The sequence below is a fragment of the Balaenoptera borealis genome (genome assembly GCF_965194805.1).
Source record: "Balaenoptera borealis genome assembly, chromosome: 8".
Lineage (NCBI taxonomy): Eukaryota > Metazoa > Chordata > Mammalia > Artiodactyla > Balaenopteridae > Balaenoptera > Balaenoptera borealis.
In genome coordinates, this window is record NC_138865.1 from 112,037,805 (window position 1) to 112,063,161 (window position 25,357).

General features: G+C 37.7%; 1 protein-coding gene across 4 annotated transcripts in view; it reads right to left on the reverse strand.

Annotated features, from left to right (window-relative positions):
* NR6A1 (nuclear receptor subfamily 6 group A member 1) overlaps window positions 1–25,357 on the reverse strand; it is a 217,182-nt gene that overhangs the window by 83,302 nt on the left and 108,523 nt on the right. The gene's annotated exons all lie outside the window — the stretch shown is intronic.

A 25,357-nucleotide genomic window follows, 5' to 3' on the forward strand; every position in this document is an offset into this window, starting at 1 on the left:
AACCTAAATAAATATTTAAAAAAAAATCCTGGTATATGTATTCATGCAACCATAAAAATAATGAGATAGATCTATAAATCCTACCATGGAATAATCTGTAAGACAAATTAAGTGAAATAAAACAAGCTACAGAATAAAATAAGTATATAATTTTTGTTTTTAAAAAACTGCATATTTTGGAAAGTCTGGAAGAACATACACCAGAATGCCCAAGTTCAAATTCTGGCTCTTCCACTTACTAGAAAAGTGATTCTACATTTAGTCCTTCAACTTCAGTGTCCTCATCCATAAAATAAGGAAAAATAGTATCAACTTCAAAGGATTATTTCATATATATGCTATATGAAATAACTGAATTGAATATGTAAGGCAACACAATGCCTGGCATACAGTAAATGCTCAAAACACTCAGAAGATGATAATGATTATTATTATTACCATCGCCACCCCTGCAAAGTGTAATTAGGGAGATGACTCATTTACCAAGTTTCATACTTCCATATATAAAGAATTTTTCAGAACAAGCACATATTACTTTTACAATTAAAAGATACATCTCTATACTCAAGAGAAACGAAAACATGTCCACACAAAGACTTGTATGTGAATGTTCACAGCAGCATTATTCATAATAATAAAAAATTGGAAATAACCTAAATGTCCATCAACTGGTGAATGGATAAACAAAATGTATGGTATATCCATATAATGGAATGCTATTCAGAAATAGAACTACTCATATATACTATGACATGAACAAACCTCCAAACCATCATGCTAAGTGAAAGAAGCGAGACACAGAGAACACATATTGTATGATTCCATTTAGACAAAATGTCCAGAAAGGGCAAATCTATAGAGACAGATAGTAGATTAGGGATTGCCTGGATCAGGAGTTGGGAATAGGACTAACAGTTAAGGGACACAAGGGATCTTACTGGGATGATGAAAATGTTCTAAAACTGATTTATGGTAATGGCTACACAACTTGGGTAAATTTACTAGATATCACTAAATTGCACAGAGTAAAATATGCCTCAATGAAGTTGTTTAAACAAAAAAAAGTTGGAAAAAGATATCCTTAAAAACCATGCATTATTCTATGCTCATATAATGCTTTGCCCCTTGGAAAAGGACTTTCACATGCATTATTCTATTTGACCCTCATAAGAATCATGTGAGGCAGAGTAAGGATCATGCCCTTTTGAAGAGAAAAGGAAAATAATGTTCAGAGAAGTAACATAACTAGTCCATAGCCACTGCAGCAAGTAAAGCAACTGGAGCTCAGCTCCTAAACATAACTAATTCAATACAAGTGGCAGCAGAAATGTGCCAAGCCTGCAAGATCCAAGGATAGTCACCAAACAGTGATCACACTTCAGATCAATACGGAAGGACAGAGGCTTTAAAACTTTTTTAAACTTTTTGAATAAGTGTGCATTTAAGAAATTTTATGTAAAAGATGCTTTTCTTCCCCCTTATACACTCCGCTAAAAGTGAGATCATTACAGACCAATTCCCAGAAGCAACAAGATATTTCCTTTTCAGTAGCTCATAAAATGCTCAGCACACAATTGGGATTCAATCTATGATTCTAACATCTATGAAAAATAATTATAAATTTTAAAAGGCTTAATTTGAACATTATTCTAAATGTATCTTGCATTTTGTTTTGTATAGAAAAACTGGAGAGAAATGACAAGAGACAAAATTCAAACCATAAGCCATATGGAAGATTCTCTCTCTCTCTCTCTCTTTTTTTTTTTTTTGCCAGATGGTTACTTTTTGGCAACCATTTTGCTAAAAAGTATAAAAGGCCACCTGCATCTGCAGTCTCCACAGGCTTTCCCAGCATCAGGCAAGGAACTAAGAAAACAAAAACAATGAAAGCCTAGTATGATCAACCAATAATTTCCCCACAGCTTTCTCTTACTGACTAGGTGCAGAGAACTACGTAGTAGGAAAGAATTGGTTCTGTGTGAAAAATCCTGTGTCTGTCACACTAAATAGGGTTGATAATATGGTTGACCTTGCTCACTCCCATTTTAAAGACGGAAAAATAAGCTCAGGCAGGCAAAATGTCAAAGTTTCTTAGCGTTTTCCGTTGATCACAGCTAAAAAGATGTGAACTTTAACTCTTTGAACTGTTAACTAAAACACCTTGCACTAAACCTTGACAATTGAGATAATTTTACCTAATCACGGTCTCTGAAAAGAAATGCCTAGAGATAACTGGTAAACTAGAAAAGATATAATATCACCACGTTATAAATCTTGGACCATTATAACATATTTGGGATTTATTTTTGTCTTTACACCTGACATTGTATTCTTTAGGATTTGGGCACCTAACAGAAGGTAAAGGCTATCAGGGAAAAAGTCACAAGCCACAAACAAACAGGGTTTTGGAATTCTGGGCAGACCAAGAAAAGCACTAGAAAACCTGACAAAAACACCTGAGCTCAACTCTGGCTCCTGAGGCCTTCTCATAGAGACGTAGATCCAGAACAAGCAAGGCACAATGTACAAGTGGGCTCAATTTTTACATGATTTTATGCATAGACAAAGAGACCTTAGAAAATAGTTCATAAATCCATGGTTGTTGGGGGTACCTCAGAAGACTCACTGTGATGTAACTATAGAATCTTAACAAGGGGGCTATGAGCCCAACACCAGGCAGAGAGTACTTCTAAAGGTCCAGAAATACATTTCCTGTTGCAGTCTGCCAAATAAAAGGTCTGTCTCTATAGGTTGTGGCAGGATTTTCTTTGCTCCTCTTAGCAGTCAGCCCCCTGCAGAGATGGTGGCATGACAAGAAAAAGAATTATCAAAATGAAGTGAACTGAAGAAACCTAAGTATACAATGGCAGGGTATTAAGACTATCTTTGGTTGGTCAGTTCTGAGTTGTTAGAGGATTTCCGAGTGGGGATGAGAACAGGGATGGGGCTGGGAGATGGATGGCAGCTCAAGCAAGCCAAGAGCCAGGAATGAAAGGTGAGTCCCTCCACATGACCAAGAGCAATAATCTATACCTTGTGAGTCCAATTTTTTAGAATCATAACAACACTCTGTCTTAATTTCCCCTTCCTACTGCCTGAGTACTAAGTAAAGAAACCCTAGTTTAATCTTTCTAGCCCTACCTCAGCTATACTATGGGGTCTTGAGGGATAAACCATTTATCTCTGCTTAAACTAGAGATCTGAAGAACAGATGTCTAGCCCCCCACTGAGGCCTGTTTGGTAGACAACTTAAGCACCCCCCCGGCCCCACACACATACCCTCCCACTCCATACTTTTTCTTCTACCCTTACTGGGTCCTGACTTTCTGCCTGGCACCAGTGCTAAATGTTTTATGTGTATCATCTTACCAAAATCTCATAAGAAGTCTGGAAATATGCTTATTATCCTAATTTTAGAAATAAAAACACTGAGTCTTAGAGAGGTTAGGTAAATTGCCCAAGGTCAAACAGCTCATAAAGAACAAAGCTAAAATACAAACCCAGGAATGTCTGAGTACTAAAGGCACAAGCTCTTAACTACCCTGCCATAGCAGTGGCAGCAATTAGTAAGAGACCTCAAGGGTATGGTTACTTACAGGGGAGAGAGCTGAACTACTTGTGAAGATTTCCTTCCAGGCAAATATGGAAGTTCTATCTTTCTTGAGGGTTGTGGCAGTTTCCTTGTACATGGTGGCAGCAGTGGGATCATGGACACAGGTTATCTAGGCTAGCAAATCTGTCCTCAGACAGATGACAGTATTACCTTCTGCCTTTTTCTAGGTTGATTTTCTAATACCAGTTGCATATTGATAAGACTCCTATTTTATTTCATTCTCTCTCCGAATAGCTAATACCCCAATTCATTTCATATTAGGTATCTTCTCTTCAAAATCCCTGTTGGCATCATGTCCCGGCCCAGCCTGGAGATGTGTAGGGACAAAATGCTGGGATGGGTTATCCTAGGACACACCGACTACCTACATAAGAACATGAGGCTGTTTCCCAAAAGCACTAAAATCAAGAAAGTAGATCCTCTGACACAATAGTTTCTCCAAACAACATGAAACCACTCTTTTGAGATATCAAATATTGTTCAGTCAAACCTTGTGATTTGAGCCTTGCTACTGGTTGAGTCCCTGCAGTTTGTGCAGTGCCCGGGGTTTTGCTCCAAATCCGTCACATTGCATTAGTGCCCTTCCTCCTCACTGCCTACAGAAATAACAGTCTTGAACATGGCAGCACAATCCATTTGTCCTGCTCTAATTACTTTTTGACATTACTCTTTCTGCTGCCAACATCCTCCCTCCCTCTTTCTTCCTTCCTTTCTGCCTTAGGGCATCATTAGAATCATCTGAAAAGATCTTTAGGTTCCACCAGTATATATTTTGTTAACTTTTTATCACAAAATGGTTCCAAGGAGGAGTACGATAGTTCCAAGAAGAAAAGCCACCAGATTCTCAAAACCATTTCCAGAATTTCCCAGCTAGTACAGAGAGAATGGCCAAGAGGAAAATGTCCAGGTTTGAAGTACCTGGACAAATTGTAGCTCTGCCACTCATTACCTGTGAGACCTTGGGCAAGTCTGATAATCTGTCTCAGTCTTAGTGCTCTATTCAGACAAGTGGGGTTATATCTGATAACCTAACAAGAGCTTCTATGAAGGTCAACTGAGATAATGCATGTGAAAATACTTTGGAAAGGGCTGCAGTTGTATTATTATTAAGAGACACAAAAGTAATGACCAATACTGATAAGAATCTCTAAGTCTTGTGTTTTTCATTAAACTTAGTGTGATGGTTAGTTTTACATGTCAACTTGGCTGGGCCATCAGATCAAACATTTGGTCAAATATTACTCTGGGTATTTCCATGAAGGTGTTTTTGAATGAAATTAACATTTAAATTGGTGGACTCTGAGTACAGCAGATTGCCCTCAATAATGTGGTTGGGCCTCATCCACATTATTGAAGGCCTGAAGAGAACAAAAAGACTGGCCCTCCCCTGAGCAAGACATAAATCTCCAGGAGACTGCCTTTGGACTTCAACTGGAACATCAGCTCTCCTGGGTCTCTAGCCTGCCAGCCTTCAGACTGGAACTGCAGCACTGACTTACCTGGGTCTCCAACCTGCTGGCCCACCCTGCAGATTCTGGACTTGTAAGCTTCCATAATTATGTGAGCCAATTCCCTACAATAAATCTTTAGTTATCTATCTACATATACACACAAACACACACACATACCCCATACTGGTTCTGTTTCTCTGGAGAATCCTGATTAATATATCTAGGACTTAGTTTTGTTTAGGATTCACAAGGACCATCCTATGCTCTAATAATAAGGGACAGAAACATCATGGATACAATAAATCCAGAGGTTTATCTCCAGAGCTCTTTTTGCTTCAGGATGACAGATCCTGATTTATAAATTACATATGTTCCCAAAGTCACTTTTAAGCCAGCTGTCTAGAACTTAAAAGGCTTTCCTCAATAATAAAATGGAGCTTAAAGACAAAGGATTGAGATGCTATCCTTATAGGAGTGATTAACACAGTGATTAATGTATGTTTGTTAGATAAGTGCAAGAATCAATGTTGTTCTATTTAGAAAATACTTTTGGAAGAAAAGAATACAACATTTATTAAACCCTTCTCATGTGTTAAGTAAGCACTGTACTGGGTGTTTCACATATATTGTTTTATTCAACCTTAATACCTGTAGTACAAAGACAATGTTTCCCATTTCTGCAAATGACAAACTGAGCTCTGAAAGATAAGACAATTTTGGCATAGGTCCAACACAATTAGAATGTGGTAAAGCTGGGATCAGACTGACTCCATCGACCCATCTCAGACTGTAGGACAGACACACTGAATAGTCTCTACCCTTATACATTAAAAAAAAAAAAAAAAAAAAGTAGGGGTGATGAAATATGACAGACCTGTTTCCCTTCCTCCACTCATTCCTAGATGTGGGATGGCAAAAAAGCACAAAAGGTAGAAAATAAGAACCACTGGGCTAAAGCAGGCTTTGGAAATCTACAGGCTGAGGGGTTTTCAGCAATGTCAAAGTGAGCACTATCATTATAGCAAAAGATTGGATGCAAACAGCAATGTCTTGGCAAACAAGAGTGAGGGTTTTTGTTTTTATTTTTTTAAAGAAAGCAATAGAAAGTGCAGTGGTCCCAATGAACTGTAAATGTAGATGGGGGGAATCTGTTTGGTCTTTGTTGTTAATCTTAACAAGCCAGCACATCCTCTTTGTGCTGACGGCCTCAGGTCCAAGTGATAAGTCAAGCCAAAGCCAAGCCAAAGCCAAGCCAAAGAGGTCTCTGTCTCCTGCAGCGCTTCCCTTTTCCCATCTCAGATGGCCTTCCAGGATCCATCCTTAATTCACATTCTTTCTGCCCCAAATGCATACACTTAACAGGGAAAACTAATTTCGCATTTTGTAGTGTTGTACACAGCCTGCCAACCAAGGATAGGAACCGGCAGAATGATAAGCAATGAAACAAGAATTGTTTGCTATTAAGCCAAATAAGGTTCATTTCAACTACATTAAAATAGGCCAAGTAGACCAGCTGCATGAGAAGATATTTCCCTGCAACAAAGTGTGACAGCAGGTTATTTAAATGTAACTACTGTTGGAATTACATCACTGATAAAATGTTGCAACTCCAGTAGTTTCAAAACATACTCCTTCACCTTGATTGTAAAAAAAATCCACTTATAACCATGACTTCAGAATAACTCTGTAAGAAGGTATCATTACCCCACTTTATCAGTGAACAAATTGAGGCTCAGAATGGTAGTCAAATGCTTAAGTGGGCAGAGCTAGGATCTGACTCTAAGTTTTGAGTATTTTTTCCTTTCTCAAGGCAATTTCCCGAAGCTATCAAGGTCTTGTCTCTTAGGCCTCTCACTTTCTTGAGGTGTCTTGCTTCTAAGGACAATGTCAGATAAACACTACTGTAGTTGTAGTGTCTTAGACATTCCAATCTAAAGAACAACAAAGTCATGCCTGCCAAGTTCTAAATCATTTAGCGTGGTTTTTCTAGGTAATGTAGTCATTGGCACAGGTAAGATTAACCTCCAATGATACTGTTTTTTCCTCCAAAATTTTGGGCAACTTGATCTCATTAATCATTTGTGAAATTGTAAACATTTTGTGAACTAAAAGCAAGAACCTTTTCCAGATGAACATTTGAGATGCTAAAGTAGTATGCCATGTTTTCTAAATTTTTTCATTCGTGTAATCAAAAGTAACAGAATCTTCAAAATGACAGTTCTAAATCAAAATGAATATTTATAAACACATAGCTATATGTGAATTCCATCTTATGGTTTTTTATTCTATTTTAGGTACAAATACCTACATAAAATCCCCAATTATATTTTGAATTATTATACTTTTCTGAATTTAGCCATTCCAGTTCTACCAATCAGCTGCTTCTTAAAACTAGTACAGGCTGCCCACTGAAGGGGAAAGCACACGGATTCTGAGATCAGACAGACCTGGGTTCCAATTCTTGCTCTACTATTTCATACTTTTGACAAGTTACTCAATTGCTTGGAGTCTCACAGCTTTCTCATACAAAACAGGGATACCATCCCTTAACCTTTAATGGTTATTGTAACATAAAATAAATGAACTACTATATCAGGCAAGCTCAGTTCCTGGGATACAGATGGTGTTCAATAAATGCCAATAGGTGCTTAATGAATGCTGTTATAAATTATTTTTAAAACCCTATAAGGAATATGTCTATTGTTCCTCCTATGACCCAGAGAAAGGGAAATGAAGATTAGTGATATGACATAAAGTAAAAACTTATTTCCACTTCTAGTATTTCTAGCATTTCAGCATTTATTTCTCCCGAATTTGTTAGGATACAGTTGTAACTGGAAGTGGACTTTAAGATGAAATATTTGGATAAAGGGGTCCACATTAGTTGATTAAATTCAAAAATTTAAATATAGCGTGTACTAAATAGTCTCCAAATTGCTACAAAGCAAAACCATTTTCTACACAGCTTGCATTTCTGCAGCATAGCTTTGAAAGAAAAGAAACCACTCTGTAATCCCACAGATTATGTCTAAAAATAGGATGATAGGCCAGCTGTCAGATGCATACGTTGTAGGGAAAATGGAGCCAAGAATCTCTCCCCAAAAATCACTGCAACTCTTCTTGCATTTGCTCCCATAAGGACGAAAAATTGAAATCTATTCAATTCTAGCAGCTACTACTTTCTTTTTGGACTAGGACAAAGGTTTGGAATTCTGAAGATTTATGAGGCCTCTTGTGAAATCTCTCCAAATTTGCAAAGTGCTGCTCATAACAGGCTTATAACAGAAGTGTCATGCGTGATCTGGAATTACTGCCTCAACACAAGCTCATTTTTAAGAAACTTTTGCTTTTTTGTGAACGCTTCCTGCCAGAGTCATTTAACCTTAAAAAAAAAAAAAAGATGTAATGATTGGGACTGGGTTAACTTGCTGGATAGTCTTAGGTACATTAAGCCCTTTGTGGGCCTCAGTTTTCTCATCTGCTTAATGAGAAAGTTGTGGGAACATTTGCGCAAGGCTATCTTTCAGCTATGATGCTCTAGGGATTTTCTGAGCCTCAAAATTTCCAGACAAGATGAACAGAAGAGTAAACAAATACCCTTTTGGAGCTAACCTGTGTTAAGGTGCTTCAGTCCAAGAGCTCAGCAACCCTAAAAAGGTGAACAGAAGAAATTTCAATATCTTTTCTGCTGACTGCTAAAGAAGCATAGGGCCAGGACTTCCCTGGTGGTTAAGACTCTGCACTCCCAATGCAGGGGGCCTGGGTTCGATCCCTGGTCAGGGAACTAGATCCCACATGCTGCAACGAAGATCCTGCGTGCCGCAACTAAGACCTGGAGCAGCTAGCTAGCTAGCTAGCTAAGTATTAAATAAATAAATAAATATTTAAAAAAGAAAGAAAGAAAGAAGCATAGGGCCAATTATTGTGGGTAAGGGTGGGAAGTGTCCTGGTGAGAAGAAAGGAAAGTGCTATCTATCTGAAAAAAGTGGGCACACGTCAAGGAAATACATACAGCCTGTGTACTATGTAGCCCACAAGTACATTCATCCTACTATTACACAACTGACACTTTTCTAGGTGCTAGGGACAGAATGTGAGCTAGACACGCATTCCTGTCAAGAGTCTCACCAGCATCTCAAGGCAGGCACAGATCGTACCCAGGTCAATTTCAAACCCTGACCCTCAACAGTCAAATGGAAAGACTATAAAAAGGTTCAGCCTCACATCTGGTACACTTAATACGTGCTGGCTATACCTGGAGAATAACCTACCTTACACCAATGCCTTTAAAAGTTGGCAGTTTCAAAGAAAAATAATTGCATATTGAGTTTGAGAGAGGAGCTTTTAGGTGAGATATTGAGGATCAAAATACTATGTCAGCTTTGTGACCACCTAGAGGGGTGGGATAGGGAGGGTGGGAGGGAGATGCAAGAGGGAGGAGGTATGGGGATATATGTATATGTATAGCTGATTCACTTTGTTATAATACAGCAGAAACTAACACACCATTGTAAAGCAATTATACTCCAATAAAGATGTTAAAAAAAAATACTATGTCAGCCATTTATAGTACTCATTTCTTGTTTTTGTTTTTTGTGTTTTTCAGGGAATAGTGGTATCATTATTCAAAAACCAACAGCAGAAAATGCAAGAGAAAGAAGACCTAGTGTCAGAGGTGTCTACTCTGCACTGTAGCTCAGAACCTAAAAGATTTCCTTGTAAAGCAGGGGTCCCCAACCCCCGGGCCACCAAGGACTGCTACAGGCCTGCAGCATGTTAGGAACCGGGCCGCACAGCAGAAGGTGAGCGGCGGGCGAGCAAGCGAAGCTTCATCTGCCGCTGCCCATCGCTCGCATTACCACCTGAACCATCCCCATCCCCACCTCCCCCAATCCCCCCCATGTCTGTGGGAAAACTGTCTTCCACAAAACCGGTCCCTTGTGCCAAAAAGGCTGGGGACTGCTGCTGTAAAGGACAGAGGTTTGGCTATTACCTAACAATGTCACCATGAGGAAACTAAATCTGATGTGAGATGTTTCTCCCACAAGATTATAGGCTTATTTCTTCCTAAACCTCAGACACACTATATATTGTTGAGACAATCCAAGGACTTGAGGAGTTCATGAGGATTCAATCATTCATTCAACAAATGTTTACTGGGTGCTTACAATCCTCGTGATGGGGATCACAGCAAACAAGACCAGCATGGTCACTGTCCTTACAGACTAGAAGAAGGGACAAACATTAAGCAGTTATATAAAGAAATATTTAATTATAATTGTGATAAGTGTAATAACTGTCATAAGTACAGAAGGTATGAGTAACAATGACAGGACCAAACTTGGCCTAGGAGAAGTGGAATAACATTCAAGCAATGGAATATGAGGAGAATGGGCAGAAAGCAAACTATCCACAGAAAAAACACATGATTTTTTTATAAAAAATGGTCTAGCCTTTTCTGCTCCCAAAGTCTCAGACATATGTCTCTCCTCAGTGCTCTCATCACCCGTACTTCTCGGCACTACTGAGCTGACAACCAGTTTTATGAATCTGTCTCCCTTACTAAACTGCAAACTCTCCAGAATAGGGACCTTATCCAACCTATTTCTGTGCCTCTAATACCTAGCATTGGGCTAGATACTCAGTATGCCCTCAGAAAATGGTAATTATTATTACTGTGATTACTGCCCTTCAATGACCAGTAGATCATTACACAAATTATACAGCTTTGTTCTGTTAAGTGAGACCTCTGTCCCACTTCATAGAGAGACACCAACAAGTGAGTCCCAGGAATAGATCACCTACCACTGATCCCAACACATGCCACTGCTCTCAGCTCCTTTGCAGTGGTGACTTTTGCTTGTTTACATGGATGATTCAGAGCTATCTTTTCCACTGTTCTGCGGTGACTTCCAATGCAAGACTATCAGCCAAGAACAGAAATGCCTTAAAAGGTAGTGATATGAAGATCACAAGTTAGGAAAGGGAGAGAGGGTGAAGAGAATTAGGACACAGCTGTAGTGTTCCGTAGGCTAAAACATAGACTCAATGTGTCACAGAAAATTAAATCAGAGGCTGAATATTATTCCCGGTCTCCTGAATAAATGTAAGCAAGGGCCCTGGTATTCTGTCACTGGCTACACTGTAGCCATGCTAGGTCCTCAATGACATCCAGTTCTACACCCTAGGATCATTCTGAATTGGGGAGGCAAGGTCATTGCTCCTCCAGGCTAAATTCTACAAAGCTCCATTTGCCCCAGACAGAAAAAAGAGGATGTCAACTGCTAAATCCATTTTGATAGCTAGAGGAGGATTAAAGAAACTGCACACATGGTGATGTCCGAATCTGAGCAATGAGATTAACCTCCATGTGGACTGCCTATATCTCATAGAGGTTTAAAACAAACAGATCTGCCACCACATTTTTCACATCTAGAATTCAAACTGAAAGGGAAACCCCAAGTGAGATATAGTAATGTACTCTGCTGCCCCAGAGTTCTAGGGAGACACTAAGACAGGGTCACCGTCCTCTAGAAAGTATGGGGGAGAAAGACCAGGAAATTATCTACAGTGCCCAAGAAAAGCACAAACAAGGTGCTAAGTGGGAACTCACAGGCAGGAGTGATAAATCTATGTGGAGTGGGGATAGATCTGATGGAAACTTCACAGTCAGAAGTGGCATTAGAGCTCAATTTTGAAGGAGTAGGCTCCCAACACGCAGAGAAGGGGGAAGAAGTGGCAAGTGCATTCTAGGCAAAAGCAACAGCAAGTACAAAGACATGGCAGCATAAAAGCAGAGGTTGTTTTGAAAATATGAATACTTTTGTGTAGCGTGGGTTTAAGACACATGACAGAGAGTGGCAGGAAAACAGACTGAAGGACGTTGAGGAAAGCCAGATTTAGAAAGGTCTTATATACCAGGCTAAACAGTTGGACTTCTTCCTGCAGGTGGGAATAACATACATTTAATATTATTACAGTTTATTTATTTTGTTAAATACCTGCTATGAACAAGGCACGGTGTTTTACATACTTCAGTGCATTTGATGTTCAAAACTCCTCATTGTACACACAAGCAAAAAGACTCAAGAGAGGTCAGGTAACCCAAATCAGGTCTGTTTGACTTCAAAGACTACACAAAATCTCCCAAAAAAGGATTCCTGGTATAGGAACTCTCAGACTTCTGATTCCAAACAATCTAGGGCTCTTTCCAACATACTATATACGTTATAATGTAAGTTTCAGAATGCTCTCACTTGGGCCTACAGCAAACTGGGTGGTATAAAAATGTTCAAGGAACCCTTGAAATCACTAGCATCAGACCATGTAGGTTCATCTACTCATTCTTAGCAGTCTCTAAAACACAGAAATACTAAGAAATCTAAGATCAATTTTTCTAATGGTCCTTGTCTGAAGGTTTTCTCTCTCCTGACATTACTGCAGTATTTTACATCAACAGCTATTTCAGAAGACAAGGTAGCCAGATTCCCCAAAGCAGAAACAGGAACAGAATGAGACTGTGGCTTAGATACCACCAAATCTGACACCTGGCCATGAAAATTCAACAGTGAGGACACATGACTTTGTTGAAACATGTCTAGGCTCTGAAGCGCATTAGTTGGTTGAATTTTGATCATGTTATTTAACCTTTCTGAGCCTCAAATTCCTTATATTAAAAATGTAGTAATAAACACTACCTTTCAGGATAGCTATGAAAGCTAAATAGTATAAATAAGGTGAAGAAGGAAGGACTCAAAGCCTAGAGCATGGTAGGCACCCAAACCTACCTTTCCTACACACACTTACATACATACTTAGCTAGCATTCTGTCTGCCTGCTTCATATGATTTTTGTGAGGCTCAAATAGAGTGATGTCTATGAAAGTCCTTAATCAAGTATCAGTAAAAAATAACTGTCATTATAACTAAGCTCAAAACTCTGCTCAGGGCACAGTGATGAATATTTTTTATAATCCTTGTCTTCAAGGGGCTAACCCTCAGATAAGTGAGCTACAAGTATACAAATGAGTGGAATATAGGTAAGAAGTAGTAGAATTAGTAAGTGCTAAAAGAGTGGTAATAACAGCTAACATAATTGAGCACTTACCATGGGCCAGACCTAGTCTAGGTGCTTTACCTATATTATCTCATTTAATCCTGAAATAAGCCCTATGGAGCACATGATATTATATGCATAGATGTGGAAACTAAAGAACATGATGGCTAGGTAATCTGATTAAGTTTACACAACTAGTAAGTGGTGATACCAGGCCTGAAATGCATGAATTCTGACTCTACAGCTCATACTATTAGAGATGCAGAGGTGTGAATTAAAGAAGTGGAGAAATAACATGGTAACAAATAATGGGGTCTATTAATGAACTCATTGAGCACTCATATTGTGCCAGGCCTGGGCTAAGCACTTCACATGTGAGCTCTCACTTAATTCCAAAAACCCTCTGTGAGCTAGACACCATCCCAATTTTACAGATGAGGCAACAGATTTAATGAGGTTGGGTTACTTGCTCAAGGTCTCACAGCTAGTTACCAGAAAAAAACAGATCTCAAACTTAGCCCTGTCAGTGTGTAAAAGCACATGCTCTTAACCTCTTTGCTCTTTGGATCAGTGGCAGGCAGTAGTGTTCAGGTTGGGCCCTGATGGCCAAAAAGAATTTGAATAGCTGATAATGAGTTGTGTGGGATTCCAAAGGGCACAGCATGAACAAAGGATTACACAGAGGAAGTCTGGGGCCTTTAAAATAAAAATACAATCACTTTATTTTGTAATCCCTAAATCATCAGACAGGCTGGATCTTCCTTTCTGCCATTAAAAACAACCTTTTAAATTACAACAGCAGTACATATGTTATAGAATATTGGGAAATATATAAAGAAGCAAAAATAAGAAAATAAAGCATGTCTTAGAAAAGATGTCTTTGAAAAGAAGAGAGTTGTGGAAAATTAGTCGGAAAGGTACTTCAGGGACTGACTGCAGCAGCTTTGGCCTTAAATGCTGGACTGGGGAACCAAAACTACATTCCAAATGCACTGGAAGATTGTGAGCAGAGAGGGAGTATCATTAGAGACTTAAGCCATGCTTAAGACAGACTTAAACGGAGAGACAAGAGGCAAGAAGATCAGGAAGGAGCCCATTATAGTAGACCAGGTAAAAGTTAAGGGTCTGAGTTATGAGCAGGTTATGTATCATGACCACTGTAAGCTCAGACTGAGTCAGACCTAAGTTTGAACTTGGCTCCATTACTTACTAGCTATGTGATGCTGATTAAGTTAACTTAAACCTTGTGAGCCTCAGTTTCATCATCTATAAAGGAGGGATAATAAAACCCATGTAAAGAGTTGTTGTGAGGACTAAGTAAGCTATGAAACAATTAATGTGATTCAGGTTTCTCAACTTCTACACTATTGACATTTTGGGCCAAATAATTCTTTTTTTTATGGAGGAGCGATCCTGTGCATTAATAGGATATTTAGCAGCATCCTTGGTCTCTACCTACCCGTTCCCTCCCCACCCACCCTGGCCCCCAGGTTGTGACAACCAAAAGTGCTCGACATGGCCAAATAAACTCCGGTTGATAACTACCTGGCATAATTTCTGGTATATAAAGTATCAATAAATACAAGCTTTAAAAAATGATTGCAGGGAATGAAGGGAGGGGAAGGTGGTTACTCAGTGATGAAAGCAGAAATGTAAAAGTAAAACAAAGATATGATGAATTGCCTGGCTGACTGGATATGGAGGTCATGAAAGAAGAAGGCAGAGGAGGTGACCACAGCTTTAACTCTGTGTGATTCATCCAACCAAAAGAAATAAGGAAGAAAGGAGAGTGTGCAGGCTTAAGGAACCAAGAGACATGCAAATAAAGATATTTGAAAGGATTAAGAATTCTGGTCTTTAGCTAGGGAGAAGGGTCAGTGTAGGTCTATGAGTCAAATATAAAAATCCCTCTTTATGTTTCCTGAGCTTTTAATGTTTTCAGTTATAGTTCCAAAGTGAGTACTAGTCACATGCCTTAATTGTAGAGCCCTCAGGAGAAATAAACTTAAAAGACATGTCTGACAATGAATATGTATTGTCATTAAAAACAGAAAAAAAGGTATTTTATTTTCAGAAGGAAATATAATCAGAAAAAAAATATAAAGCAAATAAGACATTTAAAAAAACACTACAAATTTGTACAAAGTGACAGACTTTTTTAGTTTTCCATCCTTTCACCAGACAACTGAAAAACTGGTATGTACTGATCTTCCGAAGATTACACCAACTTCAGAGCTTTTAGTATGTGCCATATATTTTAGAGATACTGGTGAAAGAAAAAAGTTGAATCCAAACCTATGCGTGTTCAAATTCCAGTAGTTTGATACCTTTCAGAAAAGTCAGATCTATCTGACTCTATAGCCTCCCGGTCCCCAGCAGACCCCCATGGCAACTCTTGCAGCCTTTGCCAAGCCACCTGAACAAACAAGACTGTATCCCTGCTTGTTACCTGCTACGTAGTCTATTCCAAGGCCCTTTCAAGCACTAGTCAAAGCAGAAAAGCACTGAAACTGATCTGACACATCTACATACAGTGACCGTACTTTGATTTTTCCAAGATTATTATGTTCTGTGGTCTCCATGAACCAATGTTCTATAAATTCCAATATTCAGGAATTCAAACTAAATCTCCATATAAAAAGCCCATGTGATATCATGACACATTTGCCAAAATCCATAAAGTATAAGATATGAAGAGTGAATCCTAATGTAAACTATGAATTTTGGGTAATATTGTACAGTATCAATGTAGGTTCACTGATTATAACAAATGTACCATTCTGGTTTGGGATGTTGATGGGAGGAGACTGTACAATATGTTTGGAAGCGGGTATATGGAAACTCTCTGTACTTTCTGCTCAATATTGCTGTGAACTTAAAACCATTCTAAAAAATAGTCTATTTAAAAGGGGAAAAAAAATCTCATGTGAGATCTGTTGTCCTGATTTTGGATCCAGAAAACGTGATCCTTGTAGATGTGCAGGAACAGATGCCAGAGAGAGGACTTATGCTAAAGGGCCAGAGACAAGGTCTGAGAAAGCAAGCTCTAAACTCTTGGGATAGTCATGAAGAAAATAAAATTTTCCAATCAAAAAATGCAGAAATCCAAATGGTGAGCTTTCTCATTGCAGTTGGATAAAGACTCCCATTTTTGTCATGGGGTAAATTTATATGTGCCAAATTTACAAAGAGGGGTGTAAAAAAATGAGTAAATGCGTTGTCAGGAAGCTCTCTAAACTGAATGACAATTTTTGGATAAGGTTAAAAGTAGGAAGAAATGACATCCCTATCTCAAATTCTTTAAAAAATCAATACCACTTCCAGTTTCCAGTCTGGCCATGTATGGAGCTTAGAAGTTGCCACTCTGTCCTAACATTTCCAGTCTGGCCATGTCAGGAGCTTAGAAGTTGCCACTCTGTCCTAACAACAAGAAAAAGCTGAACAAAATGGAAAATCAACAACTCTTCGTAGATGTGGCAGAGAAGTGAGGTCAGATGGCAAAGCACTGTCCCCAAAATTGGAGAGACAGATACAGATAACAGAGACTTAACAACCTACTAAAGCTGAAACTCTTGAGCAGAAAATTCCACAGGAACCAGTGCCAGAGTAAGAACACCTAAGCTGTAGTTGATGAATTGTTGGAAGCTAAGTGTGGATAACTCTGAGAGTTAAAACTCCAGAGGGAGGACTTCCCTGGTGGTCCAGTGGTTAAGACTCCATGCTTCCAATGCAGGGGGCACGGGTTCAATCCCTGGCTGGGGAAGTTCCGCACGCTGCATGGCGCGGCCAAAAACAAAAACAAAAAACCCCAGAGGGACCCAGTCACAGGAGGGCTCCACACTTTTGTGAGTTTTACCTCCAAAATCTCTACCAGGACCTCACAGTGAATATCAGAGAAAAATTCCTTCTTGCTTCCAGAAGAGAGAGGGGAAAAAGACGCCTGCAATATACCAGAGCATTCTGTTCTTAACAAGGCCTGCATTCAAGAAAAAATTATTTTATTAGAGCCTAACTTGCTGGAGTTTTATCAGAGCCTAACCAACCCAGGAGACGGGAAATACCCAACTCTAGCTTCCTCTAGCATCCCACATGAAGAAAGAGGAATAACCCAACTCCAGCCCACCCAGCCATCCTGTCCCACCTAATGGGGAAAAAAACCTGAGAAGCACTAGTAAAGTTCACTGTTCTGCGGCACTGGCTCACCAAAACACTGAGACCAAATCAAAGGACTATAGAATGCTTTCCCTTCCCCACATCTTACCACTACATTACTAAAGACCTGTTTATAGCAGTTCCTTTTACCTAGTACACTGCATTCAATTTTCAACAAAAAAAAACCACAAGGCATACCAAAAGGCAAAACAAGCATCAGAAATCAGAGTCAGACACTGCAGAAATGTTGGAATTATCAGACCAGGAACTTTAAAGAACTATGATTAATATGCTAAGGGTTTTAATGGAAAACAGACAACATGAAAGACAGATGGATAATTTAAGCAGAGAGGTGGAAATTCTAAGAAAGAATCAAAATAAAATGCTAGAAAATAAAAAATACTGTAATAGAAATGAAGAAGGCTTTGATAGGCTCAATAGTAGACTGGGCATGGCTAAAGAAAAGATCTCTGACCTTGAAGATATGACAGTAGAAACTCCCAAAACTGAAAAGCAAAGAGAAAAAAGACTGAAACAAACAAAAGAACAGACTATCCAAGGACTGTGGGACAACAACAAAAGGTGTTACGTATGTGTAATGGGAATACTAGAAGGAAAAGAAAGAAACAGAAGCAATATTTGAAGTAATAATGACTGAGAATTTCCCCCAAATTAATGTCAGATACCAAACTACAGATCCAAGAAGCTCAGAGAACACCAAGCAAGATCAATGCCAAAAAAAACCCCACTACACCTAGACATCATATTCAAACTTCAGAAAATCAAAGGTTAAAAGAAAAAAATCAAATCTTGGACTTCCCTGGTGGTCCAGTGGGTAAGACTCCAGGGAGCCCGGGTTCGATCCCTGGTCGGGGAACTAGATCCCACATGCAGGCTGCAACTAAGAGTTCGCATACTGCAACTCGGAGTCCGCATGACACACTAGGAGTCCGCATGTCGCAACTAAGAAGTCCACATGCCGCAACTAAGAGCCCGCATGCCGCAGCGAAGATCCCACATGCTGCAACTAAGACCCAGAGCAGCCTAAATAAAATAAAATAAAATAAAATATAAAAATTAAAAAAGGGTGACTTATAACTTAAAAAAAAAAATCTTGAAAGAAGCCAGAGGGAAAAAACATCTTACCTATAGAGGAGTAAAGATAATAATTACATCCAAGTTAACCTCAAAACGATGCAAGCAAGAAGGGAATAGAGTAAAATGTTTAGTGAGATGAGAGAAATAAACCCACCAACCTAGAATTCTGTATCCTGTGAAATTATCCTTCAAAAGTGAAAGAGAAATAAATAATTTCTCAGACAAACAAAATTGGAGAGAATTCATTGCCAGTAGACCTGCTTAGCAAGAAATGTTAAAAGCAGTTCTTCAGAGGAAAGGAAATGTTAATAAAGTCAGAAACTCAGATCTACATAATAAGAAGGAAGAGCACTGGAGAATAAGTAAAGGTAAAATTAAAACTTATTTTTCTTATTCTTAGTTCTAACAAGTAACAGTTTAAAATAATAATAGCATGTATTCTACTGTATATACTTACGTGTAAGTGAAATGAATGACAACATGATATAAGGGATGGGAGGTAGGAATTAGGAATATTTTGTTATTATAAGGTATGTATACTACTTGTGAAATAGTATAGTGTTATTTGAAAGCTGACTTGGATTAGTTGTAAACGTATATTGCAAACTCTAGGGCACCACTAAAAAAAAAGTTAAAAAAGAAGTACAATTGACATACTCAGAAAAGAAAGAAAACAGAATCATATAAAATGCTCATTTAAAACTACAAGAGGCAGAAAAAAGTGTGGAAGACAAAAACAAGGACAAATAACAAGGGCAATAAATAGAAAATACTAACAAATATGGAGATATTAATCCAACTATATCAATTATCACCCTAAGCATCAATGGTTTAAATACATTAATTGAAAGACAGAGATTGTCAGAGTGGATCCAAAAACAAGACCCAACTACATGTTGTCTATTGGAAACACACATATAGATTAAAAGTAAAGGGATGGAGAAAGATGTATCATGGTAACATCAATCAAAAGAAAGCAGGTGTGTCATCAAAAAACAAAAGTGTTTTGATGTTTGATGTGTTTTAAGGACACCCCTGCCCTGCCTTCTTTTGACTGGTGTTACCATGATATATCTTTCTCCACCCTTTTACTTTTAAACAAAAAGACAACAAATAAGTCTTGGTGAAGATGTGGAGAAAAGGTAAATCTTGTGCACTGTTGGTGGGACTGTAAACTGGTGCAGCCACTATAGAAAACAGTATAGAAGTTCCTCAAAAAGTTAAAAATAGAACTGCCAAAAGATCCAACAATTTCACTTCTGGGTATTTACCCAAAGAAAACAAAAACACTAATTTGAATATACATACATACATAACAATCTTCATTGCAGCATTATTTACAACAGGAAAATATGGAAGCAACCTAGGTGTCCATCGATAGACAAGTGGGTAAAAAGATGTGGTTATGTATATAAAACGAAATATTATTTGGTCACTAAAAAAATGAAATCCTGGCATTTGTGACAACATGGATGAATCTAAAGGATATTATACTAAGTAAAATAAGTCAGAGACAAATACCGCACAATCTCACATTTGGAATCTAAAAAACAAACAAAATGAAACAGACTCACAGACACAAAGAACAAATAGGTGGCTGCCAAAAGAGGGGGGTGGTGGAGTGGATAATATTGGTGAAGGGGATTCAGAGGTACAAACCTCCAGTTATATAATATAAGTCATGGGGTTGTAATATACATCATAAGGAGTATGGTCAATAATACTGAAAGTTGTACAAGAACAGATGGTTACTAAACTTACCATGAGGATCATTTCACAATGTGTACAAATGTCAAATCATTATGCAGAACACCTGAAACTAACATAATATTGTATGTAACCTATATTTATTTTTTAAAAAGTAAATGAATTGACAGATGGGTAGACAGACAGATGGATGGATAGATATGGATTAAAGCAGAATGAAACATTAATGGGAGAATATAGGAGGCGGGCATATGAATATTCACTCTACAGTCTTTAACTTCTCTGGTGTTTGAAATTTTTGTAATAATATTTGGGGAAATGTTTTATAAATACTTCAAAAAAGTTACAATTTTTGAAACTGACTGATGAGTACATGGGGGCTTTTTATACCATTCTCTTTACATCTGCATATATTTGGATATTTCCACAATAAAATTTAAAAACTTTAAAAACAAGTTAACAGGCTAAAAAAAAAAGTAAGAATGGGTATATTAATTTCAGACAAAGCAGATTTCAGAGTGAGGTAAGTTATCAGGGATAACAAAGGGCATTACATAATGATAAAGGCATCAGTACTCCAAAGATGACATAACAACCCTTAATGTGTATACACCTAACAACACAGCATCAAAATATGAGGTAAACTCATTATTTAAATTTACAATTCTTTGACCCAAAATGTGGTTGAATACTTATTCATACTGTTTCATTTTTAAATTTTTATTTATGTCTGTATGTCCAATTTTTATTTTTTATTGTGACATATATCAAAAGTATGTGTATGTATAATTTAAATCATAATAATACAGTAAACACTAATTTTTTAGCTTATGACAAAATATGAGGTAAAAACTGATAGAACTGCAAAAAGAAATAGATTTGAATCTATTATTATAGTTGGACACTTTAACACCCATCTATCAGAAATGGACAGATCCAACAGCCATAAAATCAGTAAGGACATAGCTGAACTAAACTGAACTACAAATCAACTGAATATAATTGATATTTACAGACTACTTCATCCAACAACAGCATATTACACATTCTTCTCAAGCTCACGTGGAACGTCCACCAAGATAGACCACATTCTGGATCATAAAACACACCTTAACAAACTTAAAAGAATAGAAATCATACAGTGAACATCTGCTGTCAGATCACAATGGAATTAAACTAGAAATCAATAACAGCAAGATAGCTGGAAAATTACTTAAAATATCTGGAGATTAAACAATACAATTCTAAACACATGGGTCAAAAAAGAAATCTGAAGAGAAATTTTAAAAATATTTTGAAATATTTTTAAAATGAAAATACAACTTATCAAATGAAATACAACTTATCAAAATTTGTAGGATGCATCAAAAACAGTGCTTAAAGAAAAATTAATAGCACTGAATGTTTTAGAGTTGAATTTGAATACAATATTAGAGTTGAAAATTGAATATTAGAGAAGATCTAAAATCAATAATCTAAGCTTCCACCTTAGGAAACTAGAAGAGCAAATTAAACCCAAAGCAAGCAGAAGAAAAGAAATAATAAGAACTAGAGAAAAAAAAAAATCAATGAAATCGAAAATAAGAATTCAATAGAGAAAATCAACAAAACCAAAAGCTGGTTCTTTGAAAAGATAAATAAAATTGATACGCTTCTAGCCAGGCTAAGAAAACAAGGGAGAAGACACAAATTACCAAAATCAGAAATGAAACGGGTGACAACAGTACAGATCACACAGACATTAGAATAAAGAAATACTATGAACAACTTTATGCCCGCAAATTTGATAACCTAGATGAAATGGACCAATTCCTGGAAAGACATAATCTCCCAAAACTCACACAAGAAGAAATAACCTAAATAGGCTTATTATTAAAGAAATTAAATCAATAATTAATAATCTTCCCAAACAGAAAGCACCAGGCCCAGATGGGTTCACTGGTGAATTCTACAGAACACATAAGAACAAAATTATACCAATTTTCGGTAATCTCTTCCAGAATACAGAAGCAGAAGGAATATTTCTTAACTCATTATGTGAGGCCAGCATTACCTTAATAACAAAAATAGACCAAGACCTTGTAAGAAAATTACAAACCAATTTCTCTCATTAATACAGATTTAAAAATCCTCAACAAAATACTAGCAAATGGAATCCAACAATGTAAACAGAATTATACATCATAACCAAATGGGATTTATTCCAGGTATGCAAGGCTGGTTTGTCATTTGAAAATTATTAACATAATCCATCATATCAACATGCTAAAGAAAAAAAAACACTTGATCATATCAATAGATGCAGAAAAAAGCATTTGACAAAATCCAACACCCATTCCCAATAAAAACTCTCAGGGAACTTCCTTAATGTGATAAACAACATCTGCAAAAAACCTACAGCTAACACAAAACTTAATGATAAGAAACTCAAAGCTTTCCTGGTAAGATCAGGAACAATGCAAGGATGCCCCTCTCACTACTGCTTTTCAACATCACACTGGAAATCCCAGCTATTGTGATAAGACAGCAAAAAGGAAAAAAAAGGTATACAGATTGGGAAGGAAGAAATAAAACGGTCTTTGTTCACAGATGACAAGATCGTCTATGTAGAAAATCCTAAAGAATCAACAAAAAACTCCTGGAACTAATAAGCAGTGATAATAAGGTTTCAGGATACAAGGTTAATAAACAAAAGTCAGTCACTTTCCTATATACCAGTAATGAACAAGTGGAATTTGAAATTAAAAATACATTACCATTGGGCTTCCCTGGTGACGCAGTGGTTGAGAATCTGCCTGCCAATGCAAGGGACACGGGTTTGAGCCCTGGTCTGGGAAGATCCCACATGCCGCGGAGCAACTGGGCCCGTGAGCCACAATTACTGAGCCTGAGCGTCTGGAGCCTGTGCTCCGCAACGAGAGAGGCACAATAGTGAGAGGCCCGCGTACCGCGATGAAGAGTGGCCCCCGCCTGCCACAACTAGAGAAAGCCCTCGCACAGAAACGAAGACCCAACACAGCCATAAATAAATAAATAAATAAATAAATAAATAAATAAATAAATAAACAAACAAACAAACTAACCAACCATTTACAATAGCACCTCCCCAAATGAAATACTTAGGTATAAATCTAACAAAATATGTACAAGATCTATATGAGGAAAACTACAAAATTCTGATGAAAAAAATGTCAAAAAAGTACTAGAGAGATATTACATATTCATAGATAGGAAGAGTCAATATCACCAAGATACCAGTTCCTCCCACCTTGATTTACAGATTCAATGCAATCCCAATCAAAATCCCAGCAACTTATTTTGTAGATATCAACAAACTGATTCTAAAGTTTATATGGAGAGGCAAAAGACCCAGAATGGCCAATACAATATTGAAATAAAAGAACAAAGCTGAAGAACTGACACCATCTGACTTCAAGAATTATTACGAAGTCACAGTAATCAAGACACTGTGGTATTGGGGAAAGAACAAATAGATTAATGGAACAGAATAGAGAGCCTAGAAACGGACCCACATAAATACAACCAAATGATCTTTGACAAAGGAGTAAAGGCAATAAAATGTAGCAAAGTTAGCCTTCAAGAAATGATGCTGGAACAACTGGATATCTACATGTAAAAAAAAAAAAAATCAATCTACACACAGACCTTACACCCTTAACAAAAATTAACTCAAAATGGATCACAGACCTAAATGAAAAACAGAAAACTATGAGACTCCTAGAAGATAACACAGGAGAAAACCTAGATGACCTTGTGCATGGCAATGAATTGTTGGGTACAACACCAAAAGCATGATCCATGAAAGAAATAATTAGTAAGCTAGACTTCATTAAAATGAAAAATTTCTGGTCTGCTAAAGACAATGTCATTAGAATGAGATGACCAGACTAGGAGAAAATATTGGTAAAAGACACATCTGATAAAGGACTGCTATCCAAAATTATAAAAGAAACTCTTAAAACTCCACAATAAGAAAAAACCCTCAACAATAAGAAAATGAACAACCAAATTAAAAAACAGGTGAGAAACCTTACTAGACACCTCACCAAAGAAGATACACAGATGGCAAGCAAGCATAAGATGTTCAACATCATCTGTCATTAAGGGAGTGCAAGTTAATATGACAAGATATCACTACACACCTGTTAGAATGACTCCCACACCAAAAAAAAAAAGAGAGAGAGAGAGACAATATCACATGCTGGGGAGGATGAGGTAGAGCAACCGGAATCCTCATTCCTTGCTGGTAGAAATGCTACCTTGGAAGACAGTTTGGCAGTTGCATACAAACTAAACATACTCATACCATATGATCCAGTAATCACCCTTGGTATTTACCCAAATGAACTGAAAACTTATGTCCACACAAAAACTTACATACAGATGTTTATATATAGCAGCTTTATTCGTAATTGCCAAAACTTGGAAGTGGCTAAGATGCCCTTTGGTAGGTGAGTGGATAAACTGTGGTACATCCAGACAAAGGAATTATTATTCAGTGCTAAAAAGAAACGAGCTACCAAGCTATGAAAAGACATGGAGGAAACTTAAATGTATATTACTAAGTGAAAGAAGCCAATCTAAAAAGGCCACATACTGTATGATTCCAACTGTATAACATCTGGAAAAGGCAAAACTATGGAGACAGCAAAAAGATTAGTAGTTGCCAGTGGTTAGGAAGGAGGGAGGGAGGGATGAATAGGCAGAGCACAGAGAATTTTTAGGGCAGTGAAACTATTCTGTAACATACTGCAATGGTAATACACATCATTATCTATTTGTCAAAATCCACAGAATGTACAATACCAAGAGTGAAATCTAAAGTAAACTATGAGGACTTCCCTGGTGGTCCAGTGGGTAAGACTCTGCACTCCCAATGCAGAGGGCCTGGGTTAGATCCCTGGTCGGGGAACTAGATCCCACATGCATGCTGCAACTAAGAGTCCACATGCTACAACTAAGAAGTCCACATGCCGCAACCAAGAGCCCGAATGCTGCAATGGAGATCCTGCGCGCCGCAACAAAGGCCCCCCTGGCGCTACATGCATGCATGCATGCATGCATGAATGAATGAATATATTTTTAAAAAGAGCAGTGGCTGAAACCAGCAATGATCATTTTATTTATAAATAAATAAATAAATAAATAAACTATGGATTTTGGGTGACAATGATGTGTCAGTGTAGGTTTATCAACTGTAACAAATGCATCACTCTGGTACTGGATGTTGACAGTTGGTCGGGGGTCATGCACCTTGGGA